Source organism: Neolamprologus multifasciatus, chromosome 5 (assembly GCF_963576455.1).
Source record: "Neolamprologus multifasciatus chromosome 5, fNeoMul1.2, whole genome shotgun sequence".
In the NCBI taxonomy this organism is placed as follows: Eukaryota; Metazoa; Chordata; class Actinopteri; order Cichliformes; family Cichlidae; genus Neolamprologus; species Neolamprologus multifasciatus.
Window position 1 is genome coordinate 7,878,225 of NC_140443.1, and position 25,967 is coordinate 7,904,191.

The window sequence follows — 25,967 nt, forward strand, 5'->3', positions numbered from 1 at the left end:
ATAATGTGCTCTGTTACATTGGCTTTAATTTGACTGGAGCCTCCTGGAAAAGCCTGAATACTTCCCAGACCATATCCGATGAAATACCACAGGAATGATCAGGATGTTTGTATCATCAGTAAAACACTCACTGAGTCTGCATGAGCATGATCCCAAAATGGTATGGCCTTTCTCATTTCTCATCGTCTCCTCTTCACTCTGTCCTGTGGCGGTGAACTAGAAATGGATCTCGGCTGAAGGATATTTTAATTCCCGAAATGCATCAGGAGGAGTTATGAGTAAAGTTAAACAGGTGTGTCCTTATTTCGGAAGTTTTACCATCCATGCCATATAAAAGAGAAATAGCTGAAACATATAAATCATGAAGGGAGGATAACTCCACTTTTATGTTTGTGCTCCTTTCATTTTCACAACTTTTTGATGTTATTAAAGATGATGATTTTTGCCTCTCTAGTCTTCTTTGTTTTATTGTATAACATTTTATGACTTTATAACTGTGAAAAAGCTCTAAATAAATCTTACTTACGCTCCATATTTTAAGTAGCAGGGACTAAGTGAGCGAAAGAGGCACAGAACGAATTCATGATATAAAAACTGAGAAAACAAATGAGCAAAAGTATCTGTCCTTTCCAATTTTGTTTAGGGCAAAATTGAAGGAAATGGCAATAAAAAAAACTTATAAATTGTAATGATTTCTTTTTTACCAGATTTTGGGAGACTAAGTACATTTAGTCATTAAAATTTAAACTTAATCTAAGTTTAAATTTGGGACAATAGTAGAATAAGTTTAAAATTTAAACTTCATCTAAGTTTACATTTTAAATGCATTGAAATTTTTTTTAATGCTTCTTATAAGTAGTGTTCATATGTATTACCCTATCTGGTCTCATATGTATTTTTGCTGCTCTAAGGCTATAAGGTTGGGATCAATAAAAGTTCATTGATTGTACTATAACTTTTATAGGACTATAAATTATGCCTAAGCAATTAAGATAAAAATGGATGAGTTATTGATGGTCTCGTGGACCATCGAAAACCTTCATAGTGATTCATGCTCCCTGCTTCTATAAAACCACATTATAGTTCAGTAATCCAACAATCTCACAATTTTTATATTTGAGAACAGCCAAGTGATCAAATTAAACTTTAAGATCAGAATTTTACTCTCTTTAATGATCAGTATAATAATGACTGTGCGCTATTGATATTAAGACTTGCGGGGGGGTTCAGTTATTAAAACCACCGCTACATTATTTTATTGGTACATCTGTTCAACTGCTCTTACCGCAACATCTAATGAGCCAATCAAACTGAGCATCAAAATGGGGAAGAAAGATGGTTTAAGTGACTTTAAACATAGCATGGTTGCTGGTGCCAGATGCTGGTCTGGCTGGTCTGAGTTTCTCAGAAACTGCTAATCTGCTGAAAGTTTCCCACATAACCATCTCTAGGGTTTACAGAGACTGGTCCTAAAAAGGGAAAGTATCCAGTGTGTGGCTGTTCTCTGGCAGAAAATGCCTTGTTGATGTCAGATGTCAAAGGAGCATGACCAGACTGTTTCAAGCTGATATGAACAGAGCAGTATCTCAAATAACCAGTCGTTACAACTGAGGTATTCAGAGGAACATCTCTTGCACCAATGAACCTTGAAACAGATGGGCTACACCACCAGAGGACCACACTGGCTGTAACTCCCGGCAGCTGAGAGCAGGAAAAGAGCAGGAAACTGAGTCCTGATTTCTACTACTTTCAAAGCTAGGGTTAAATTAGGCATAAACAACATGAAAGATCCATCCTACATTTTATCAGCAGTTCATGGTGTTGGTTGTGATTCACTGCATACTTCTACCCCACTACTACCCTTTGTGACCACAGTGTACCACTGTATCTTGTGATGGTTGCTTCAAACAGTATAACATGTCATGTCACAAAGCTGAATTCTTTACTATGACAGAGTTCACTGACTGAGTTTACAAATGGCCTCCACAGTCAGATTTTAATCACATGGAATACAGTTGTGATGTGGTGGCACAAAGATTTGCATCATGGATCTGCAGCAAATGCTGTCTGTTTCCAGCACCTTCTTCAACCTGTGCCACTAAGAAACAAAGCAGCTACCAGGTACCAACAAGATGAACATAAAAAAGTGGTTGCAAGGTGTAAGCTAGTTCTACCATCTGTCATGTCTCTTTAATGGATGCCTGTTTCAGCCACTGACCTTAAAAAGGACGTGGAGTTAGAAAATATTTTTAAGACCCAAAGCTGGCAACTTATTAAAGTTTCATCAGCTTTCCAATGCTGTGATTCACTCAACTTGAATAAGTGTGCCCATTTGCTAAGATCTGCTGACAGCTTATGAGCTGTTAATGTTTGGGTATTTTGCTCATATACTACATGTATGAGTATTTGGAAGAGTTAATTTCTTTGTGTGGCTGAGCTTAATTATTTTTTTCTTTGGTTGTTTTTGGTATTTCCATGTTTATATGTACAGCTATTGTTAAGAGAGAGTTTTGAGTAGGCTAACTTTTGAACTTTTGCTAAGACTTTTGACACTTGAAAGGATAATTTATTGGCACGTTAAAAATTATACAACATTGGAAAAATCTTCTAATTTGGAAAAAAAAATTACAGGCTTTCCCATATGGAAAAGAAATAGAAAAAAACTTATAAAAGACTTGCATCAGATGTGGCCTACTTCCTATAGTGAATCAAATAAGGCTTATATGGTTTACTCATGAAAGTGGCCACTTTCATATATTGTTTTAGTAAGCATCCAAAACATACAAGTTTCATTAATATAATTTTCTAGGGATCTTGTATCTGTTTTCAAAGTTTCTCACAAGACAGCTACAAACTTTATAAGATTTATATATATCTTTTCCATATGGGTTAAGCCAATCAACTTTGGTCTCATCTACCGTACACACTGTTGTTCCAACAAAAAGCTCAATTTTATTGTTTCACATTCAAATTGGACTTTACTGTGATATAATTATGACTAAAATACACCACTGGCCCAGCTTGTGTAATATTCAGAGCTTGGTAGCTGCAAAATTGCCTCACTTTACTGGTACTGTATTCCCTCAGGATAGCTGGATGTGATTTGTGGTTTGGCCATGCAGTTGCTGCCACCATACCTTCACACCCCATTCGTTTTCCCCATATTCTTATTTCCCGATTGTAGACTTTCATAATAGCTGCTTTGTGCTTATTTGTCTAATGAGGTTTTGGAGCTGGTTAGCCACTACTGACTCTCTACTATACTGAGCTTTGTGTATGCTGGTTGGGGTTACACAGGGATTCGGGAAGAGCTCTAGTCTTTATCAGAATATACTGTGGGATATCCAAGCTTCATTCAAGCATGTGCACCATCATTTCTGAAATGCAACTTGTTGCTGTTCATTTTTCATGTTCTATAATGTTAGAATTTACAGCAACGACTAAAAGCAGCATGTGCAAAGTAATATACAGACATGTACAAAATTTGCTGATAAGTCATTTTGTCAGTCAATATCATGAACTAATATAAAATTCACCTTTGTATTTTTTCTCCATTAATTTATTCCAATTATTTCTGAAAAACAACATTTTTGTGGTTAGGTTTACCAAGCTATTGGCCTTACTTGCAAGAAGTTTCAATCCTGGTGCTGGTTTCAAGATGGTACAGTGGAATTTGTTGCCTTTTGCCCTACATCTCTGAGATGAATATACTTCTCTTGGCACTAATCTGGGACGCAGGTAATGTGCTACTTCACATAAACTATATAAAATACTCATTCAGAAAATTCATATGATTTCCTCCTTGTCCTTTTTATTCTTTGTGTTTGGGGACAATTACTTTAACAAAACAGGCAAAAAAACCCTCTAAACAATTAACTGGGATTAACATCTCAAATTAATTTATAATAAAAGTTAATGATGCTTGCAGCCCTACCTTACCTACAATGATGTGCAGAGGTAATGAGCACTCTGCTTCCTCTTTTACTTGATGACACACTGTGCAAGCTCTGCTGCAACACTGGCAATATTTCTTCCTCTTGGTGGTGTGAATTAATGAAATCAGCAAGCCTGCCATTTATATGGTTTGTTACTCATGAATGGAGAGGCCACCCATAGCCACTGACCTACAACTCATTAGCTCTAATGGAGTCAGTTTAATGGACCCTTTCTGGGTTGACTGACAAGCAGCCTGTGGTGGCACACAACCCAGGCTGCAGACCAGGGACAATCTACCTCTTGCTTCATTCATATGGTAAAAGTCACACAGTCTCTCTAGTAACCTGATCCTCTTACGCGCTCATTCAACGAGGAAAGGCGGTGCAGGCGACTTTATCTGAAAGCCACCAATGGGCTTTGAATGACATGCTGCTGATTATGTTGCTGTGGTCATTCATGCAAAACTGCTCACCAGTTGAAGCTGCCTTTGTGCAGACTTTTAACCCTCAGACTCAAAATTCACTAAAATTGCAGTCATGGTAAAATTTGGAGCTCTAAGGGCATTAATCATTTAATTACCAGGATTTTACAATTGTTTTGTTTTATGTGTTAAGTTTCCTTTCCTCAACCACGGTGTGGCTGTAAAAAAGCTTAATATGTAGTGGTACTGTGGACAACATTTAAAATCAAACTAAACTAACTCGTAAAGGAAAACAGTAATTTCCCAATACTTTATTGCCAAAGGAATATAGATTATGGTTGTCACCATTAGTAATTTATTCTTTCATTTAAGGGATTTGTCCAGCATACTCAAATGTCTTGCTCTAAATAGAGCTGCATTATTCTTCATACAGAAATTATGTCATCAGTGTCTCACAGATCCTAGCTAACTAGCTAATCTGCTAAATGTGGGGCAAAAGCTGACTATGTAACTTAAAAATAAAAAATACTATAAATTGTGAATTAGAGATGGACCGATCCGATATTACGTATTGGTCCGATACTGACGTAAATTACTGGATTGGATATCGGAGAGAAATAAAAAAATATATAATTAAATATTAATTAAATATCAAAAAAGCACCTCACAAAACTTGCGACGTGGCCTCGTTGCAAGTTTGCTAGCTAAACTTTGCTAGATCCGGGGCGGATCTAGCAAAGTTTAGCCATGTGGGCCGATAGGGCATTAACAGGGAAAAGGGGGGCACAAAGACATACTTTTCTTACTTATTCTCATTTAAAATGTCTAGCTTTTAATAAATAATTATCCGAACCTTACACTCAAAGTTTTAATCTGATGTAAAATGTATAGAAGTCCATTACTGAATATAGTAACTATTAAGTCTAATATACCCTAGTAAGCTATACTACTTTTTTCCTTTGAGAAGTTACCATCTGTGCAGTCTGCAATTCTGTTGAAGAAAGATGTTGAATCTATTTAATTATTCTTGAAAAATAATTTATTTCTGGGCATTTTTTTCACACTGCATCAAATTAAAGTTGATTACATCAATTAAGCATCATGAGGTGGAGGGTGGTTCCCTATTTTGTTTTGTTTTTTTGCTGGGAGTTTGCAAGCCTATTAGTTAGGTTGCTTAGTCTTTAAAATACCAGAATAGGGAGGATGGAGTAGGTTTAAGTTTATTAGATTGATCAGTATTGCTGAACTATGAAATATTTTGGGTGCAGTGTATTTTTTGCATACAGGTATAACAGAATAGCTTTAGTGTTTTTTGTTTTTTTTAAACTTGAGTATGAACTTGAGATACACTTGAGATATTAAAAAACTGTTTTATTGATTAAAAAACACACTATATTGGATTCATATCGGTATTGGCAGATATCCAAATTTATGATATCGGTATCGGACATAAAAAAGTGGTATCGTGCCATCTCTATTGTGAATATTACCAGATTATTATATTTCCAACTTTCCTGCTAAGCAAAACAGATAAAAAGAAGTCAGTTTTAGTTTGGATGCATCCATAAATAGATGTAGCTTAGTTTTGACATCTCAGTGTATAAAGATGTAGTTTCATGACCATTACAATATGTTCCAGGTTGTTCTATGGCTAGCAAGCTTTATAGATCACTCTCACTAACTGATGCTCATTGTGTTCTGGAAGCAGGCCTAAAATAAGATGGAAATTTCTTTGTTCCAAAAAGAGAAACAAGAGCTAACCCTAATAGCTGTCCACTAGGGAAGGAGTTAAACTCTGAACCTCCATTTTATGCACCTGTCAGTGCAACAACATGATTAGATTGTATAATTTCCAGTTCGGCTGTTGATTGGCACTTTGGAAGCACGGACAGGACAACAGCCATCCAGTTTCCATGTAGATGTCTGCTAATTTTTGGAGTATCATCCCCTATAGTGTCAGTGGAAGCACCCATTAAATTTTTAGCCCTGGTGGAGGACTGTACTCTTCTAGTTTTCACATTGTCAGATTTTATTTTCTCTTTGAACAGTTCTGATTAAAACTTTACAGCTTTGTACATGGGTTTTTGTGCTGTCAAAGGTCAGACTGGACTGTGGAAGCAAAAAGCAAGTATTTATGAATAAATTCTAAAACATTTAAGATATTTTTGCTCAGTTGTCACCATGCCAATATATGGCCCAACATTAGATTTTTGTAGCTGACAAAACATTTAATTCCCTGTATTACCTGTTTCTATTTTTTCTGAGCCACTCATACTTAATTGATGGATACGAATCCCTTCATTAACCACATATGTTGCTCTGCTGTGGTGTTTTTATGGATACGCTAGGAGAGGCAGGAAGATGCAGCAATGACCATGTCTAAACATCTCTTAACTTGTGCAGTGCTTTCACTCAGAGGTAAATGGGGCATATTTTGTTTCTATGGTTACTGTATAGTATTTTCCTTCCTACGGCTATTTTGTACAATTCACAGCATGTAGGTACACTTGAAGAAGTTACATTAAAGGCCAAAAAGGCACAGGATCTTCACTGCCGTTACAAAGTTATACTTTTATTTTACTTTTTATGGCAAAGTTTCGATGTAGCTATATTCTCACTAACTATACAATAAAGAAGGGCTAAAAACACACATTCAGATTTGATAAGAATAAAAATATCCTATGACTGTGTTCCTGCAGTGTAAATATGAATGATAGTTCAGTTCTTGGATTCTCATTGATACTCCCTTTGGAGAAATGCTTGTTCACTATGAATACAGATCTTGCATCAGGCCACCTGCTGTGTATTTAAATTGGAGTCTTTTTGTCAACGAAGCAGCACACCCACACAGGAGCAACAGCTGCAGATGATAACTGGGAATATAGATAGTAAAAGTAGCTGCTGAAAGAATGATATTAGTGAGTGAAAAGTTTTCAGCAGACTGCAGTTTTGGTTGGGTAACATCAAGAAATCTCAGCTGAGATCTGTTTTGGAAATCTGGAGTAAACAAAATTTCCACCCTTGAAATTATGAAGAAATATCTCCTTTACACCAGAGCTTCAAACTAACTTTGCATTAGCATAGAATGAGTTTGGATACTTTCCATTGTTTATTTTCCTCAATCAAAATGAGTAAAGAGTGGGCTAGGGGGTGTAAACAGTAACATTTCAAATGTTGACTTTTAAGACTACCAGCAGTATAATTAAAAAGCAGTGTAATGTAAAGTACACTTCTATCTATTGATCTATCGATCTATATTGCAATATTCAAATATACACGTGATGACAATATTCAAAAGGATGTTGTGAATGAATGGTTTTTCCATTAGTGCAAACCTGTCTCAGCTTGTGCACAAGTGAAACATCTTGATTTTTTTTTTTTTTTGGCAACTGCTCACAGGAATCATGTTAAGAAAGATAATGGCATGCAATTGAAGGCTTTGATTTCCACATTCTCTTGACTGCTGTCCTGTTGCATCTAGTTGAGGCGATTTTCTGTTTCACTGTTATCAGGCAACTATGTGCGAAACCATTTCAAACGCAGCATGACCTTTGTTTTGAGAAACGGGGCTTGCAGTCGGCTGTGATTTAAGGCAGATGTGTGGAAGTCTCCTTGGCGCTGGAACTCAAAGACCACATCAGGTCCAAACTGAAACTGAAATGTGTCGTGCCAAAGAGCAGATCAGAGAGGGTCGGTCTATCAGCAAAAGTTAAAGAGTGGATTCAGTCTTTTGCTCCAAAGCTTTTAGTGATGGAACAGACTGAAACTTTAGAGTTATCGCTGAGAATACACACACTGCAACATCTGGATGACCATAGCAACCTATTGTTTATGTTCGTGTGATAAGATACACAATCTACTCAAATTATAATGCAGCTTTGTGATTTAGTATTTACAAGCTAAGCAGTTAGCAAAAGAGGTCTTGACCTGGACCATACTTTATTTTTGACCTCTCGGATTAAACAGCAGACCTAACATCTACACACAGACGCACAACATAATCTGTTGAAGTTCGTGACATCAAAGATAAGTGAAAACAGCTACAGAAAGAATGCATCATAAAGTCGTACTACATCTTTCTTTATATTTCCCAAACCCAAGACAGGAAATATAATCAGGGACTACAACAGAAACAACCACATGAGAGTGGTAAATGGTGGATTTAACAAGGACAGTTTCATTACTCACTGATGGTTGTGTTTGGTCTCAGTGCACTGAGGAAACACAGCTGACCCCAACGACCCCTGACGTTTAGCTTGTGCTTAAACTATGGCAGACCTTGTTGGCCTGAGATGAACTGTATATCACTATCAAGTTTCCATTTAAGATTAGCCTCAGTACACCAGAGCTGTTTCCATCTCTTTGGCTGATAATGTTTGTTTATTGTTTTTATGTTAAAGATTGCAGCCAGTGCAATTACTGCAGAACATTAAAACATCAATTGCCAGATCAGATAAGCCTTCTACGCCTGGACTGAATAGCTGCTTTCATTTCTCTGTTCATTTACAGACTTTTGCTGCGACCAGCGTTGAATCTGTCCCTGTCATAATAACAATTATGCAGATCTTTAGAGTGGCAGGAAGATTATTGTTTCACATTTTGAGATTTTATTTATTTATTTATTTATTTAGGTGACTGAAAAAACATTTACTCCACAAATAAGAGGCCCTCTTGAGCCTTTGCTGTGTGTGTCTGTCAGCACAATTACCAAAAAGGGCCAATTCGAGCATCGGATTTCATTTTTAATGTTTAGCAGTCGTGTTTCTCTAAAAAAGTTACCCACAATATGTTTTTGGTCTTAAAGGAATCCAGCCATCACTTATATTTGGTCCATAGTGTTCCAGTGACTTGATGTCTGTGTCTTTTGAAGTTATGCATTTGCAGAGTACAGTATTTTAAGCATTGGTGTAACAAATATCAGGAGGTTCTGAACTATCGCTGTTGCTTTGTCACCTTGTGGAAAAAGCGACTGGATTTCCTTTTCTGGCTTTTGTTTCCATTTTGCGGCAAGCTCTTACCAAAGTGACTGTTTAAAGTTTTGGTTCAGTGAGCGTGTGATATAGCTGCACCTTTATGGCCAATCAACTGCTTCTTGCATACACTCTTACACCTTTGTGGTCCTTTTTTACTGTAGCCACTGATTTCGTCACAGCAATTTTCTGAATCCCTATATTATGGTTGCAGCTTTTCCAAATAAATTCTCCTCTGCTTTTATGCAGAGTAAATAACAAAAAAGCTGCAGTGTATATGTAAAAATGCACGCATGTTGCTTTATTTAACGGTTTATTTTTCAAGCAAATTTGACTGTTTGTATGTGGTCTCTTTTAGTGGTCTTCTGGGCTTTTGCTTTGTGTGTTTTTACTGGCTCGAATCAAAAGGAATTTTCCTTCACACAATTAGTCCATACCTGATGACTCAGGCAAAATACAAGCATGGAAAAGCAGCGGTTCCAGTCAGTGAATACACACGGGACAAGCTTATTTATCTGTGTTAGTAGTTTGGCACTTTGGCGGATAGTGGAAAATGGTAATCATCAGCATCAATTTTGATTTTGAAAGATTTTTTAAATAAATAACTAAATGTTCTGAAAACACGCTGAAGTAATTGACACTGAAAGACAAAGGAGCATTATTTCTCTATCGCTGTCAATTTAGAGTAGGCTCTAAATGAAATAGCTGATGTTACCGATGGGTTATGGAGTTGACTTGTAGTTGCTGTGCTGGATAAGGAGAGTGAATCACAGTTCACACACTGTGTGTGTGTGGCCTTATTGAAACTTGTGCTCTCAGATGATGAGGCACTCCTGCTTGCAAGGGCACTTCACTGGAGAGAAGCAATACAGCTTAATCACAGGCACAGGCCTGTTTTAGCTGCTGCTCAAATCCACACATATATAGTTTTGCTTTGTTAACACCCAATGTGTGACTGGCTTGGTTTATCTGTTTTCCATTCGCTATTTGATAGTAGGTTCACGTGGATGTTATGTAAGGATTTCCATAAAAACATGAATAGAGGTGGGGCTTTGCCCAACTTGGAAGTTCTGAACTTTTAGGAAATTTTTTGGAGAAGCTATTTACAATTGCAAGAGAGAACACAACTGGACAAATCTGCATCTTTACGAATCCGAAACAAAAAACACTAATGGCACACTAATGGATATCCAGTTAACCTTCTGGATCCAGTTAGTCAGTTCATTCATATTGGAATTTTTCAAACTTGGCAAAGACATACAGTCTCAGACAGCTCTTGTTTTTGTGTGCCATGTTGATGCACTTCCTCTAGCTATAGTGAACTTCATGTTCTCAATGTGATATCAAACTGAGGAGGTCCTGCTGAGTAATTAAGAGAAATAATTGTCTGCAGTTGTACAGCAGACGGTTTTAACGGTACCCCATGTTTTTCTGTGCTTTGTAAGTGGTACCGCCTTGAACGCTCCTTGAACACTGCCCGAGGCTATAAAAGATGATGAGACATGTCTGCATAGAAGGATGGATGCTGATGCAATTATATATAAAAGGTTGCCAATCAGGTTGATGCCAGTGAGGGGCGGAGTAATGGAGGCTTCCGTTGCTGTAGACAATTACTGTCATGCTCTTTTTGAGGATAGAAGAAGAGGAGGATTCTGGAAATATGTGTTTTGTGTATTTTAACAAGGTCATATACAATGTTAATGAACAAGGGTGAAAATAGTATAAAGGTAGCATCACTACTTATATTCTAAAAAACTGCTCAGTATAAAACTGTCAGTAAAGTTTACTTCCATTCCACTATAATTAAAGTCAAAGTTGACAAAGCTGTAGCCATATACATGTAACTGCACATCATCCAGAGACAAGCTTTACTGATTTGAGCCCTCTGCTTTATAAAGCCTGCTTCAGTTGCTGAGTGTGTCACGAACAAAGTAAAGAATTCCAAAAGCACTATATGCTAAAATATAAAGTATGAAGTATTACTAAAGAAGATAGCAACAATGCCCAAAAGTACTGAGAGTTTCCAAAGTAAACTGAAATGTGAACTTTGAATTGAGCTTGGCACCAAATTGGTTATTGTTCAGAGTCAATGTTAAACTTGGTATTGATAGAATAGAAGCTGTTTTTATATATCTTGTACTTTTGGACTTGTGTGTGTTATTTATTTTTGCATGGCAGCTAAATATCAAAGGATATTACCATCGCAACTGTGTACATTCAGCTGTAGTGCACAGCTTCCCAGGGAGCTGCTTTGTAGCAACATCTGTTGTACACCATGTTTTCAATTATTTGGCACAAACTACTCACGCTTGTGTATTTGATATGAAACTGGCGTTTCAGACATACATGCAAGTTCCAGGAATTCTTTTTTGTCATCAACAAGCTAGGACTGGACTTCATTTAATTGGCAACCATACAGAGAGCTGAGAAGAACCAGACAAGTACCTGTCAATCTAAAGAAAAGCTGAATCATAACAAAATTTAAGATGACAGTAATCCAGAATGCAGCTGTATGTTTTCACCACCACGTCTCTACTGTAGACGCCATTTGTTTCACTTTCTGTTCTTCTAGATTAAGGTATAAGTAGGTGGTCTTGGCAGAGATTTTTATTTATTTTCTGGGTTTTTTTTTTTGTTTTTTCTTTTTCAAAAATGAATTGAAACCTTCACACACTGGTTCTACTCCAATGGGCCATAAAGCATCTGTAACCTGTCTGAAGAATTTAAATCTGGACTGCCAGATTCTGTCTATCCACCTGTGGAACAGATTGCTCAGCAATGAGGATATACAGCTGCTGTGCTTCAATGATGAACACTTTTGCGCTGCATACCACTAAATAGAAAAAAAAGGAGATGCTTAACATCACCCACCACAATGGGTGAGAAATCTCTGTCGTGCAGACTTTCCACTTGGTATTTTCTTTTGTTGCTTTAAAAAAAATCTAAAATCATTTTGGCCTCATATAAAAGGCTACGCTCAGACATCAATAATTTGCTTGTTTAGATCACGTTATATAAAGAATGATAAGGATGTACTATTTAGCAAAGGTCTTAACTGTTTAGTTCCCCTTTTAAAAGCAAATATTCTTCATTGTCAGCAGCAACAAAATTACGTTATTAATTATCCGTGGGTTTTGAACTGTTGGTTAGATAAAAAGCAATTCACAGATGTCACATTCCGTCTTGCAGCCTGTGATAGACATGTTTTCCATTTTATCACACAAACAACTGATCGACTAATGGGGAAAAAAATATTCAACTGATGATTCAGAGATGAAAGTATTCATTACGTGCAGACTAAATCTGGAAGCGTTATGAAAACATCTAGCGAGTCTGTGCAACATTCTTTTCTGGGAAAGTACCTTATCAGGTCCTGTCACCTTGATTAGCTCATTAGGTTAAAAGTTCAGACACAATAGTAAATAAATTAAAGATGTGATGAAACACATTCCTTCCATCCATCCAATTTTTATGAATTCAAAAAAGCACATAATTGGCATACTTAACAGTGTTGTCAATATGCTGTTCCTTAGCATGAGTGAAGCTCAAGAAAGCTTGGACTTTTTATTTTTACTTGCTTCAAAAGTAGAAAAACTCAGTCAAAGAGCTGCATGGTAATTTTATTTTATTTTTGGTATAGTCAGTGCTATTTTAACCACAAGCACACTTTGTGCTCATTGTCCTACGTCAGAAAACACAGCAACAAGTTTAAAAAAACTTTAAAAGCTTTATTGACTCAACTACACTATTTGAATCAACTCCTGCTGCTTCTTCAAAGATACCCCAAAAGACTAAAAGACCACATCTGCTCCAGATGATGGAGTGTAAAATTGAAAATGATCTTCCAGTGATAGAAAATGAGCATTTGACAATGCAGCGAGAGCTTGAGAAAAATTCATCTGTTTTTATTTGCTGACCTTTTCAGATCAAATGCAAATCAGTTAATCAGTGAGACCAAACTCCTCTTAAGAAAACAGCCTCTAATTTCATAGCTGCTTACCCATGTAAACTCCCTACTGCTCCCACTGTTTGAGTGAAAAGACGTCTTTTTATCAGCTATGCATTTCGGTTTTCATGTCAGCTGATAACAGTAGACCAACTGCTCTGTTCCTCTATGTATTATTTAGCTCATTTAGATCTGTTAGTAAACTCACTAAACTTGGAAGATGTTCAACGCTCCACCAAAGTCTGAGTGAATTTCTCAGGAATGGGTTCAATAGAGGAAGGGAAATGAGTTCTTTAATAGGTCCAAAATGAATCATATGTTAAAGTTTTGGTTAGATTTCTAAAAGCAAATTTCATCTAAAAAGCATAGCGAGTTGTCTCCAGTTTAATCACCTGCTATTATGCCAAGAATGCAATAATTTGTCTTAACTCTGTGGTACACATAATTTGAGAAAACTACCCTGCAGCTAGCTTCTTGTTTCCAGTCCAACATACCATGCAAATACACAAAGTCTGCAGGAATGCTTTGAGAACATTACCTAGCCCAAGGAGACGAGTGCAGGTCTGACCGCTGCTGTTGTAACCTGATGAGGCTAAGCCTCAACAGTATCTGAGGAGATGAAGCAGATGATCAGCTCCCTGTTAAACTTCAACACTAAACCCCTTTTCTAGCAATCTTTAGCAGGCATTTACAGTAAAATAGAGAAACAGGAAATATTAAAATCGTCTTGGGCTGCATGTAAAAGTTTATCTTGTGCAATACCTGTTCTCCACACTAACAAGAACGATCTTCACAATTCTACAAAATTCCTTTGTTTGTAAATTGATTAGAAATTATACATTACACACTAGACTACTTGTATGTATGTGATCTACCTTGAGGCTATAGTAGTTCCATGCAATGTAGATGATGATAAAGTAAAGTTCTCTACCTGAAAAAAGCTCTAGTTTCTCTCACTGACGTACAACTCCCCACGCTTACTGAAATATATTCCAGTTTGTGTCCAACTCCAGAGAAAAGCCAAGAGGGCGAAGAGCAAATTCTTCTGTGAATTATCCCACACAGTCTTTTCCGAGTCTTGCACTTGTTTGAAAATTGTTCTGAAAGTAAGTGAGAAGCTCTCAGAGGCTGCAAGCTCTGTGTGACTCGCCAGTGCTTCAGGTCCTAGTGCCTGCTCCTCTCATCCTCTAATGGTTCATAATTCTCTGTATTGTGTGTTTAAGTATAGTAGCTCACATTCAGTTGTCAGTTTGTCAGTTACTAGTCCAGTACAGACTGAAATATGTCTACAACCATAACTAAGGGTATCCAAATTACTGTTTTATTTCTTGAACTTGATGATCCCTTAAGACTACTGCATTTGACAATTTACATACTATTGATCATAAAACTGATTTCACCAATAAGAGATTTTAGCCAGCGGTGCCAGTTTCAGTAATTATGCAAATGTATTGTTTATAAGTTTGGGCAAACTTGAAGAAGTCACTTGGGTGGGCGATGAAACTTCTCTTCCACTGAAAACACAATGTCCAGATGAACAGAATCCGCTTTCTAGGATTTCTTTGGCTGGAAGATTGAGCATCAAGACGTGGCTATAATAACTACTGCCTTTGTGGCAGGGTCAAAATAAAAGGACCAACCATAAACATGGTTAACACATGTCCCATGTGTTTGATGGGGTTTTTCAAAGCTCCTGTAGCAACTAATGTTGTGCAATGCTGTGACTGAAACAAGCCAATCCAGTTGTCCTCCAGCCACTGCAGGTGACCAGGGAAAAGCAAGCTAAATGCATCTGATTTAGGAGGTGAACTAAGCAAGAGTTTGTTGATCCTTCTACTCCAACTGTAATATCACCAATATTCAACTTGAATCTCACTCTCTCTCTCTCTTTTCTAGGTTTGCAATTAATAAATAAAATGGGCTAAACATCAGCATTTTAGAATTGTTATTGTGAGCATGTTGCCACTAGTATTTTTCCATATTTTCCAACTGTTTTCCATTTGCTAATTTGTTACAACAAACCGCCATTTACAAGTCTCTTTTGGCAGCTACAGTAGCTCACTTCTGTTTTTCTATCCAAGCTGAAATTGTTTTAGAACCAAATTAAGAAGAATTAAACATCCTGCTCTGGAAGCTTCACAGTTGGTCTGTATCTCATTATGTAGCTGCAGAGGAGTAATCCTCTGATTATGGTCTAGTATAAAAAAAAAATCTGTCTTCTCAAAATTTTCCACAAGTATCGTCTCAGCCAGTTTAGTTTTGTAATGTTCTTCTTATTTTAAAGTGAGATAGCAGATGTTACTTAGAGACAGATGTTATCATTTTCTTTGCAATTAATAGTTTTCCATTGCAGATGTGCTAATTTGTCTAAGAATGCTGTCTGTTTTACTGAACTTTTGAACTCTAATGCTGGAATAGATAATTATTTTGTCTTACAAAATAGATGCAAAACACTTTGATTTTATTTAGTGTATTAATTTAGTCTATTACGTTTCTTCATCAAGTCACTGCCAGTGCTTATTTTCTCCCAGAATCTAAATTTGTTCATATTTTCTTCTTTAAGCTGATGTAATTGTTAACAGCAGCCCTTAGATTGAAATGATATAAAGTTACAGAATGTTTCAAACACCGAGAGAGTGTGAGCAAATAGCGCTAATGTTTCAAGAATAAATTTGTGCTTAAAGGTGAGATAGTGTAAACTAATCCAGGTGTGGAAAAAGTACAGATGTGGCAGTGAGTGTTTGGATCTGTGTGACCTTTCTTTCCCATCTGACCCCAACAAATTCGACAAAAAGTCACTGGATAGTCTACGCTTTATTTTTTTCTTTTAAGTTAGATAATAATCCTTTTTTTCATTTAAATAAGCACTTCACCATGTACCTATTTATGTTACTACCACTCTTACACATCTGGATCCAATAAGAACACATGGAAGCAAAATCTGCTCACCATATTACATTAGGATTACACTCTGGCTTTGATTATTGGTCTAAACTTTTCATGGCATCACTGGTATTTTTAGGAGCGGCCATGGCAGTCATCTGAAAAGCAACCTTCTGGTTCTCCTATGTTTGCACAGGAGCCTCCTTGTAGCTTTTCTGTCCTACATAATGACTTGGGCCCAATTTGCCATCCATCGACGATACAATTCGTCTTCACTTTAGGGTATATGCATGACCAGACACCCCCGAGAGACCTATTAGATGAGTGGCTTCTTCCTGCTTTGGAGCTATTGGGCCTTGGGGATTTGGGACCTGGCCTGCCACTGACATCCTGTGAAACTCATTTACATAAACCTATTTAGTCGCTCATGCCAAACCAGGCTCTTCTGCTGTTCATCATAGTTTTTGGACATCTTCAGACATGGCTGGGAATTCATGTAATACTGGAATAAACGTAACCAAAGAGGAAACATGGCTGTTTTACTAGGCAGCTCAGTTTTTCCAGTGTTTAGACATGACCTTGCAGTTTGGACACATTTTTGTGTGCTGTACTCCAGACAGGTTGTGGGAGTGAAAGAAAAAAAGAAATTTAAATGACATTTATTATTACATATTGTAACATCTCGTTGTGTTAGTATTTTAAATTGGCAGTAACGCATGGCCAGTCCATGATATCCAAGAGTCTTTCTTCCAGTAACTGTGGTCTTTTCTGGAGGTCAGGATGGGATATACTGTACATATACTGTACATTTATTGCGTTACCTTTGATCAACGTAATTTGAGAATCCAGATCTGTTCTTATATAAGTGGATGCAGGCTAGTCATGGAATGATTTGCTGTGTTATTAGAGATAAGCTATTCAGTGTGTGCATGGGACATGAAAGTACAAGTATTATAGCTCATGTTTACAGTAGCTCCAATGGGAATGTGAAGGGGTTGTGTGGTTTAAAAAAAACAACACTTATTTCAACATGCGTTCTGAAAACATAAAAAATTAATCAATTATAAAATACACGAAGTGTTGAAAACAAAAAAGAATAATAAATTGGACCCCACTTTATCCCCTTTTCTGGTATAAACTTGGATGTATCCTTGTGACCTTACAATAATCCTCCAGGATAGACAGGTTCTTGGTAAAGAAATTAAACCCAGGAATGGAAAAAAGTATTGATACACATGCGGCATTAAAATAGTGGATCGCTTCCAAACCTAAATTAGTTTTGGCTAACACTGTGTGAACTACCAGTGACCAGAGTGGTATTTGATGGTGGACCACAGTCCGTCAGTCTGTTGGTTTGTTAAGAATCACAGTAACTCCCAATTTCTTCAAAGAAAGAAAGTGTGCGTGCTTAGGCAATCCACATCTGGCCTTCATCAGCGACATCAGCTCAGGCCCAGCATTTCAACAGACAGCTGACTTTGTTGAGCTGAGCAGGAAGTGAGGGCTTAATCTTCATTCTATGAAACATTCAGATTTGATTACCACAAAGACAAAGCAGAGTCAGATGAGGAGCAGTCATCTTTCTCAGCCAGAATTAGCCTTCTCCGTCAACAGTGTACTTGCACTCGTTTAAGCCAGCAGCGGCATCATGTTCAATCTTCATCTGGGTGTGTGAAGAAAATGAGGGCCAGTCAGTTTACAATTGGCAGCTCATACACTCTGTTCCAGGACTTAAAATATATTGTTAACGTAGCCGCAGTTAATTTAAGGATAGGCTACATCACAGCCCACAGTAGCCTACTTAATCTGAAACACAAGTGCTAAAAAATAAGAATCTTTTAAAATGTACCTAAGTGCTTTTCACAGATTATCTCAAGCAAATTAAGCCACCTGACCTAAGTAGTGATCTGAAGGATCTGTGCTCAGACCACCAGCCAAAACCAGGCTAAGCATGTGCCCTGTGACCTCCACTCAGCCCAGCTCAGATTAGCCTGGGGCCACCAGGCAGACAGTCTTTCAGGAAAGGCTCTCTAACCTCAGAGGACAATGGCTGTGTTGTCTATGACAGAAAGAACCATTCCTGCATTGGATTAAATTTCTCTGAGAGTAGAAGAATTCAAAAAATGTATCCTCTGTTCTATGTAATTTCACGTCAAGCTTTTGGAGCCTTTAAAGTCTTGGCTACTCAATAGTTCTCAAATCCATGTTTGCAGCTGTCAAAACATCTGGAATTTAAAGTCTCTCCACAATTTCCCTTCATTTTAAATGTAATGTCTTTATATCTTTTTATAGGCTACACCAGGTCCTCACATGTGTGCATGTGTTGTGTTCGGGCTGTGCTGTACTTCCTGTTCAGCCATGTCTGTTTCTGTTAAATGACATGACTCTGAGCACATCTGTGTTTACAGCTGTGTGATGATGATCGAGGGATCTATTCTCTCTTGTTTGTGCTTGTTTAGAAAGAGTTTGGTGTGTGTTGTTGGTGGGAGGTTGTGTCGCTCAGAGAGAGCTGACTGCTGACAGATGAGTTCTCATTTGCCACAGATGTCATGCGGATGTGCTGATGGTGTTTCATTATTTTTCTCGCTGGTTGCTTCGCTTCAGGTGGGAAGAATATGTAATGTCACACTGTAGATATGCTTGTCTCTTACCTGTCTCTTTTTGTTAGATCTCTTTAGAACAATATACAGTTTTATTTATTTCTTTATTTTGCTTCAACTACATTTTTTTTTTGTCAAAGATTTATTTATTGCTTTTCCAACAACATTTTAACCAACAGGAAGAGAGAGTTCAAATAAAATAAAGGAGAAAATTAATAAAAAAATTTAAAAAAATTTGAGTGTATAATAGTAATGTATGTACATCATATATGAATAGTGTTAGGGGAACACACACACACACACACACACACACACACACACACACACACACACATATATATATATATATATATATATATATATATATATATATATATATATATATATATATATATGTATATGTATATATATATATATATATATATATATATATATATATATATATATGTATATATGTATATATATATATATGTATATATATATATATATATATATGTATATATATATATATATATATATTAGGGGTGCAACGATACAACAAAATTCACGGTTCGGTTCGGTTCGATACTTTGGTGTCACGGTTCGATATTTTTTCGATACAAAAAAAATGTTCATGCCTTTTTATTAATTTGTCATTTATTAAATTTTCACGGCACATTCTGCACCACATCTCTGTGCGTTCATCATTTGTTTGAAGCCAGCTCACCTCCTGCAACCACTTTTCCGAGAATACGTGCTTCTTTTGTGGTTCGGACTCCTTCTGACATTTCTTTGGAGGTGGAGGAACATCACAGTAATTGCTTAAAGGAGCTTCTTCGACATCTTTAAGAGTTCTAAACAAATGTCTGTCCTCCTCCTGAAAATCTTATGTACGCAAACACGCGTTGCAACTTCTTATCTTGTGCGGGTTTTTATTTTGACAGCAAATGCGCACCTGCGGACCACTTATGTGCAGCCCTGGTTATTTAGCTCGTCATATTGCAGCCACAGAAATTCTTTTGTCCATGAAACCATAAAGCTGCACTTTCTTTTTGCCTTATAGTCTGACTTGTCATAACCTTTTCGTTTTGTCACTTCTTCACCCTGACCTGTCTTATTTGGCTCAGCAGAACTAAAATATATATCCTGCTGCTTTTACACAGGCACTAACATAACGCTCAGCGATTCTCTGCGCGATCAACCTCTCACATGTTTAAGCTGCAGGAGATTTCACTTGTCATGTTTGCATAGTAAGCTAACGATTGATAAGACGATGTCAGAGGAATTGGTGCGCAAATTATCATCACTCACCAATCAGTACTGTCGCTTTCTATACACAGTTCACGCGATTGCAAAGTGAAAGCAAAAAACAAGCGCAAATTCAAACGTGATTTCAGTATGTCACATATTGACAGTGGCCGATGCCAATGACATAATTACCCAGCTACATTTCCGAAAGAATGCAAAAGCATTGACATATATTTTTCCTTCCTACGATAGGCCGACGGGCAGGGCAGAGATAGATTTTGGTAGCCCGACTGGAAAAAAGCCCCAGGACGTCGGGCTAGCGATTTTGCGAGCCCTGTATCTGATTGAGGAATCACTCATCTTTGGAAAAGAGAGTTTATTATGGAGAAATGTCTCTTTCCAAAATAAAAGCTATACTATACGCTTCTTCTGGGCTATATTCTCAGCAGCATATTAAACATATCAGGTCCCCATAAGGAGAATCATGTGCTAACGGCTGTCTAAATGACTCGGGTAAAGTTTGTAGCATGCGTGCTTGTTTTTGTCTGCTTCCACTTGTCTTTGCACTAGGATGATGTAGGAGTAAATGTGCAGTCATATTGGTTGTGTTCCCACTAGTGCTGTCAGCGTTAATCTGAAATGACGTTAAGGTCACAACACGGCAAATCTCCGTTAACGAGCTACCGCGGATCGCCTCATGAGTGGGGCTGGAAGACAACACATTAACGAGCTAACTGCGCTAACACACTAGTTCCCACCAATTGAGCATTGCTGGCACATCCAACATACTGTTTTACTTTTGTCCATGACACGCTTACCTTCAGGGTCATACTTCACATAAAAACCAAAATAGTTCCAAACGCCAGATCTGAATGAGGGTGGGGGAGGTTCAATTTGCCATGTTGCAAGAGCTTAACTTCTGTCTAGCTAGCTTGCCCTGCGCTCAGTGAATCTGTGTTTGACTACTCCGCCTAGGCTGCACTGTCGAGCGCAGATCCACTGAGCGCTCAACACAGACAGCATCGTCAGAAGGAAAGTTGATAAAATAAATTAAAAATGTTGTATCGTTCGATACATATGCGTACCGAACCGAAAGCACTGTATCGAACGGTTCGATATCAATACGAGTATCGTTGCACCCCTAATATATATATATATATATATATATATATATATATATATATATATATATATATATATATATATATATATATATATATAGCTTTTCTGTCCCCCACTCGTTACCTGTATGAATGGCACCTGTTTGACCTCATCATCTGTATAAAAGACACCTGTCCACAGCCTCAACCAGTCAGACTCCAAACTCCACCATGGCCAAGACCAAAGAGCTTTCGAAGGACACCAGGAAAAGAATTGTAGACCTGCACCAGACTGGGAAGAGTGAATCTACAATAGGCAAGCAGCTTGGTGTGAAAAAATCAACTGTGGGAGCAATCATCAGAAAATGGAAGACATACAAGACCACTGATAATCTCCCTCGATCTGGGGCTCCACGCAAGATCTCATCCCGTGGGGTCAAAATGATCATGAGAATGGTGAGCAAAGATCCCAGAACCACACGGGGGGACCTGGTGAATGACCTGCAGAGAGCTGGGACCAAAGTAACAAAGGTCACCATCAATAACACACTACAACGGCAGGGAATCAAATCCCGCAGTGCCAGACGTGTTCCGCTGCTGAAGCCAGTGCATGTCCAGGCCCATCTGAAGTTTGCCAGAGAGCACATGGATGATACAGCAGAGGATTGGGAGAATGTCATGTGGTCAGATGAAACCAAAGTAGAACTTTTTGGTATAAACTCAACTCGTCGTGTTTGGAGGAAGAAGAATACTGAGTTGCATCCCAAGAACACCATACCTACTGTGAAGCATGGGGGTGGAAACATCATGCTATGGGGCTGTTTTTCTGCCAAGGGGACAGGACGACTGATCCGTGTTAAGGACAGAATGAATGGGGCCAAGTATCGTGAGATTTTGAGCCAAAACCTCCTTCCATCAGTGAGAACTTTGAAGATGAAACGAGGCTGGGTCTTCCAACATGACAATGATCCAAAACACACCGCCCGGGCAACAAAGGAGTGGCTCCGTAAGAAGCATTTGAAAGTCCTGGAGTGGCCTAGCCAGTCTCCAGACCTCAACCCCATAGAAAATCTGTGGCGGGAGTTGAAAGTCCGTGTTGCTCGGCGACAGCCCCAAAACATCACTGCTCTTGAGAAGATCTGCATGGAGGAATGGGCCAAAATACCAGCTACTGTGTGTGCAAACCTGGTAAAGACCTATAGTAAACGTTTGACCTCTGTTATTGCCAACAAAGGTTATGTTACAAAGTATTGAGTTGTATTTTGTTATTGACCAAATACTTATTTTCCACCCTGATTTACGAATAAATTCTTTACAAATCCTACCATGTGAATTCATGGATTTTTTTTTTCACATTCTGTCTCTCACAGTTGAAGTGTACCTCTGGTGCAAATTACTGACCTCTGTCATCATTTTAAGTGGGGGAACTTGCACAATCGGTGGCTGACTAAATACTTTTTTGCCCCACTGTGTGTGTGTGTATGTATATATATATATATATATAGATATATATATATATATATATATATATATATATATATATATATATATATATATATATATGTATATATATATATATATATATATATATATATGTATGTGTGTATATATATATATGTGTATATATATATATATATATGTGTATATATATTGTGTATATATATATATATGTATATGTATGTATATGTGTATATATATATATATATATATATATATATATATATATATATATATATATGTATATCGATAAATGAAACAAAGCAAAACAAAACAAAATACCCCCCCCCCCCCAAAAAAAAAACAAAAAACTACATTTACTTCTGTTTTTTCGTTAATGTGACTCATTTTTTGCAATTACAAATGGCATCAAATGATGGGAATATTACTTCTGAATATTTTTCTTACAAATACATTTTTTAATTGATATCCTTCTTATTTCCCACTGGTTTCAACTGCTTTTTTCTACTTCAGCTCCTCCAGCCATATCACAACCTTGAATTGAGTAAACATGGATGGATGGATGTAACTAACATGTTATATGATTTTTTTTAAACTTTTTTGACACCATCAAGGTACAAATATGAGACTAATTTAAAATACAACCAAGAAAATCTGGACAATTTCAAATGGCATATTTGTCACCAAACTTTCATTAATCATTTCATTATCCTCTTTTTAAATCTCTTGACCCACAATCTTAGACATATTACTATGCATTAATAATTTGCGACCATGACTCAAATGTTTTTAAAAAATCTTCACAGTTATGAGTCTGTTTAGCAAAGAAATGACTGCAGAAAGACAAATGAACTAAATGATGCAATGAAGTATAAGCACACAGTATATAGATTGTCTGTCACAGTGGAATTTAGTCAAGATAGTCATTGATTTCTAAAAGATCTCAGTGCCAGAGGATATACGTCAGTCAAAGTAATAATGAGCTACAATAGGGGTTTGTGATATTGTCTGCTACTCTCTACAAGGCACTATATCTCTGAGCTGGCTCAACTCCCACCACTGATGCCCTCCGGCACTGATTCAGTGGCCACTGTCCAGCAGTTTAGTGCTGAAGGATGGTACACTGAATCAGTCACAGTTTGACAGAGGAGTCTGCTGTGACATAGACCAAGATTTTTCTACGAATATTTGCTGTCATGGACTTGGAATGTTTCCCAACAAATAAATGTACTTGTTGTAAATTGACTGTTTAATTCAGCACAATTTCCTCAGTCATAGATACAGACTTCTTTGTAAATAACAATAGATGCAATTTACATTTTTCCAATTTTTGCACTTCTTCACTCTGCTCTACAAAGACCGTAAGCTCTGCTCACTTAATCATATTGGAATTGCATTTTCATTGCATTAATTAACTTTACAAAAACATATTAGCATATGTAATTGCTTTTATTGTGACTAAATTAATCAGAAAAAAAAAATCACAAAAAATATTTCACAAACTCCGTTTTCCTTTCCTCTATTTTAGCTCTCTATATTTGATCCAACAAGTCCTTGGGTTTGCCTTTTGCATTACTTTTAAATTGAACAATGAAAACCTTTACAGCCATCATAAAAGCCTGACAAGTAATTTAAAGCATGTCAGAAGAGCCCAACCCTCTCACCAGGCCTATTTTCATAGCTGTCCTCAGCTAATCAATTCAAAGATTAGCCTTGAAATCAAATATGGCTGATGCAGGTCAGTTTGTGCAAGGGCTGGCAAGGTTTTAGCCCCTGGTGTGGGTTAGTGCCTATTATACTATTGCCCCAAGGCATTAAGGACCTCCCACTACCACGTGAACATGCATGCATCACACACACACACACATGCACACACAATCACACACAGAGGATCAGGTGACACTCTAGTCTTTGAAATGTTGTATGCGATCAAGCCTTCTGCCTCTCCCAAGTGAGTAAAATGCAGGCCTGTGTCTTTTTATTGGAAATTCTCTATACTATCATCTTGCAGTGCTGTACACTTATGGCCAACAAAATGTCCTTTTTTTCTCTTTCCCCACTAAAGATCCCCTCACAGAAAGAAAGAAAGAAGATAACATTTTGTCAGCAGCAACAATGTATGAGGCCAACTTGGAAATGATTTCTTAAAATGTAAAACTAGACTTTCCCTCATACCAGCTCTGTGTCTTTGTGGTTATTTGGAGATTCTCTCTGTAATTATCTTTCAATCTGTTAGCTATAATCATGTTGTAGTGTGTTTTGGACTACTGGGAAAAGCTTCGTGTTCCATGTTGGCGAACAATTCTCAAGTGACAGTTGTGGATATTGTGTTTCAGGAGTTGGTCTTGGTCTGCTTTTCATGTCTGCTCAGTATCCAAGGAATTTATTGTCATATTGGCCCTACAACACTTTTTTCTAGTGTTAGTTTTTATTCCCTAACACATGTTAACTGTAGTTTATTTGATATAACACTTTCTTTCCCTAAACTTTCACATACATATCCATATCCTGATGGAGGCAGGAGAAAGGCATTAAGTATATACAGATTCAAAGTAACCCCTGCATTTCCTGGTACCTCAGCACTGTAGTAAGTATGGGTACGGCTCACCCCCCCCCCCCCCCCCCCCACACACACACACACACACAAACACAAATTTTAAGTCTATAACACATTAGATGGAAATCATTGGGGACTATTTTTAAAAAGAGTGATTTCAGAGTAGGGGTTGCTTTTGGCATGAAATGACTACCCATATAGTAGAGCAAATGTGTCAGTTTGAGTTCACTGGTGCTAATGTTTTTAAAGCAGTGAGTCTCATGTCATGGTTTGTTCTAAATCCAAAAGGAACCAAAGTACACGAACAGTAGGGGTATGCAGTTTAATTTCCGATGGGGCTTCTAGATTTCTAGAATGGTAGAAAAGTGCCAATAAATGCCTATTTCAGTTTCATGCCAACAATATGTTTTGTTTTTTGTTTTTAAAAAAAAAGGATGGCCATAGAAACATCTTAACCAAGGCAAAATGCTGAAAGCCCGTGTTGAAGAAGACTTTCAACTTTTGGGATCTCAGACATTCCCTCATTAAAAAAATACATTTATGTGGTAGAAATGACGACACTGGTTTAGTAAAACCTTTGTTTCTGAACGCAGTTTCCCAGCAGATCTTCCTTACTGAGGCCCAAGCTCATTTTACATTGTTTCCCACACAAAGACTTTACTTAGGCAGGCAATCCCAGTAACAGCTGCCAAAGTATATTTGCACAATCATTTAAGCATTTTTTAATTTAATTTTTTTTATCCCTGTAAGAGAACAATGCTATCCTCTTTGGAGTTTGGTAATGGACAGTCCCCTTGCTGCTGTTTTGAAAGATAGCTTGAGCAGCAGCCTCTGTCACCTCCGTACCACTAGACTGGCCAGTTCACTGA

General features: G+C 37.4%; 1 protein-coding gene across 1 annotated transcript in view; it reads right to left on the reverse strand.

Moving 5' to 3' along the window:
- ngfb (nerve growth factor b (beta polypeptide)) overlaps window positions 1-19,017 on the reverse strand; it is a 122,749-nt gene extending 103,732 nt beyond the window's left edge. Inside the window, exons 1-2 of the mRNA XM_085159177.1 lie at window positions 14,205-19,017; window positions 13,812-13,882 (exon numbers count right to left, since the gene is read on the reverse strand). The gene's annotated coding sequence lies outside the window, so the exon portion shown is untranslated. The remainder of the gene's footprint in view (window positions 1-13,811; window positions 13,883-14,204) is intronic.
- Window positions 19,018-25,967: the final 6,950 nt, after the last annotated feature.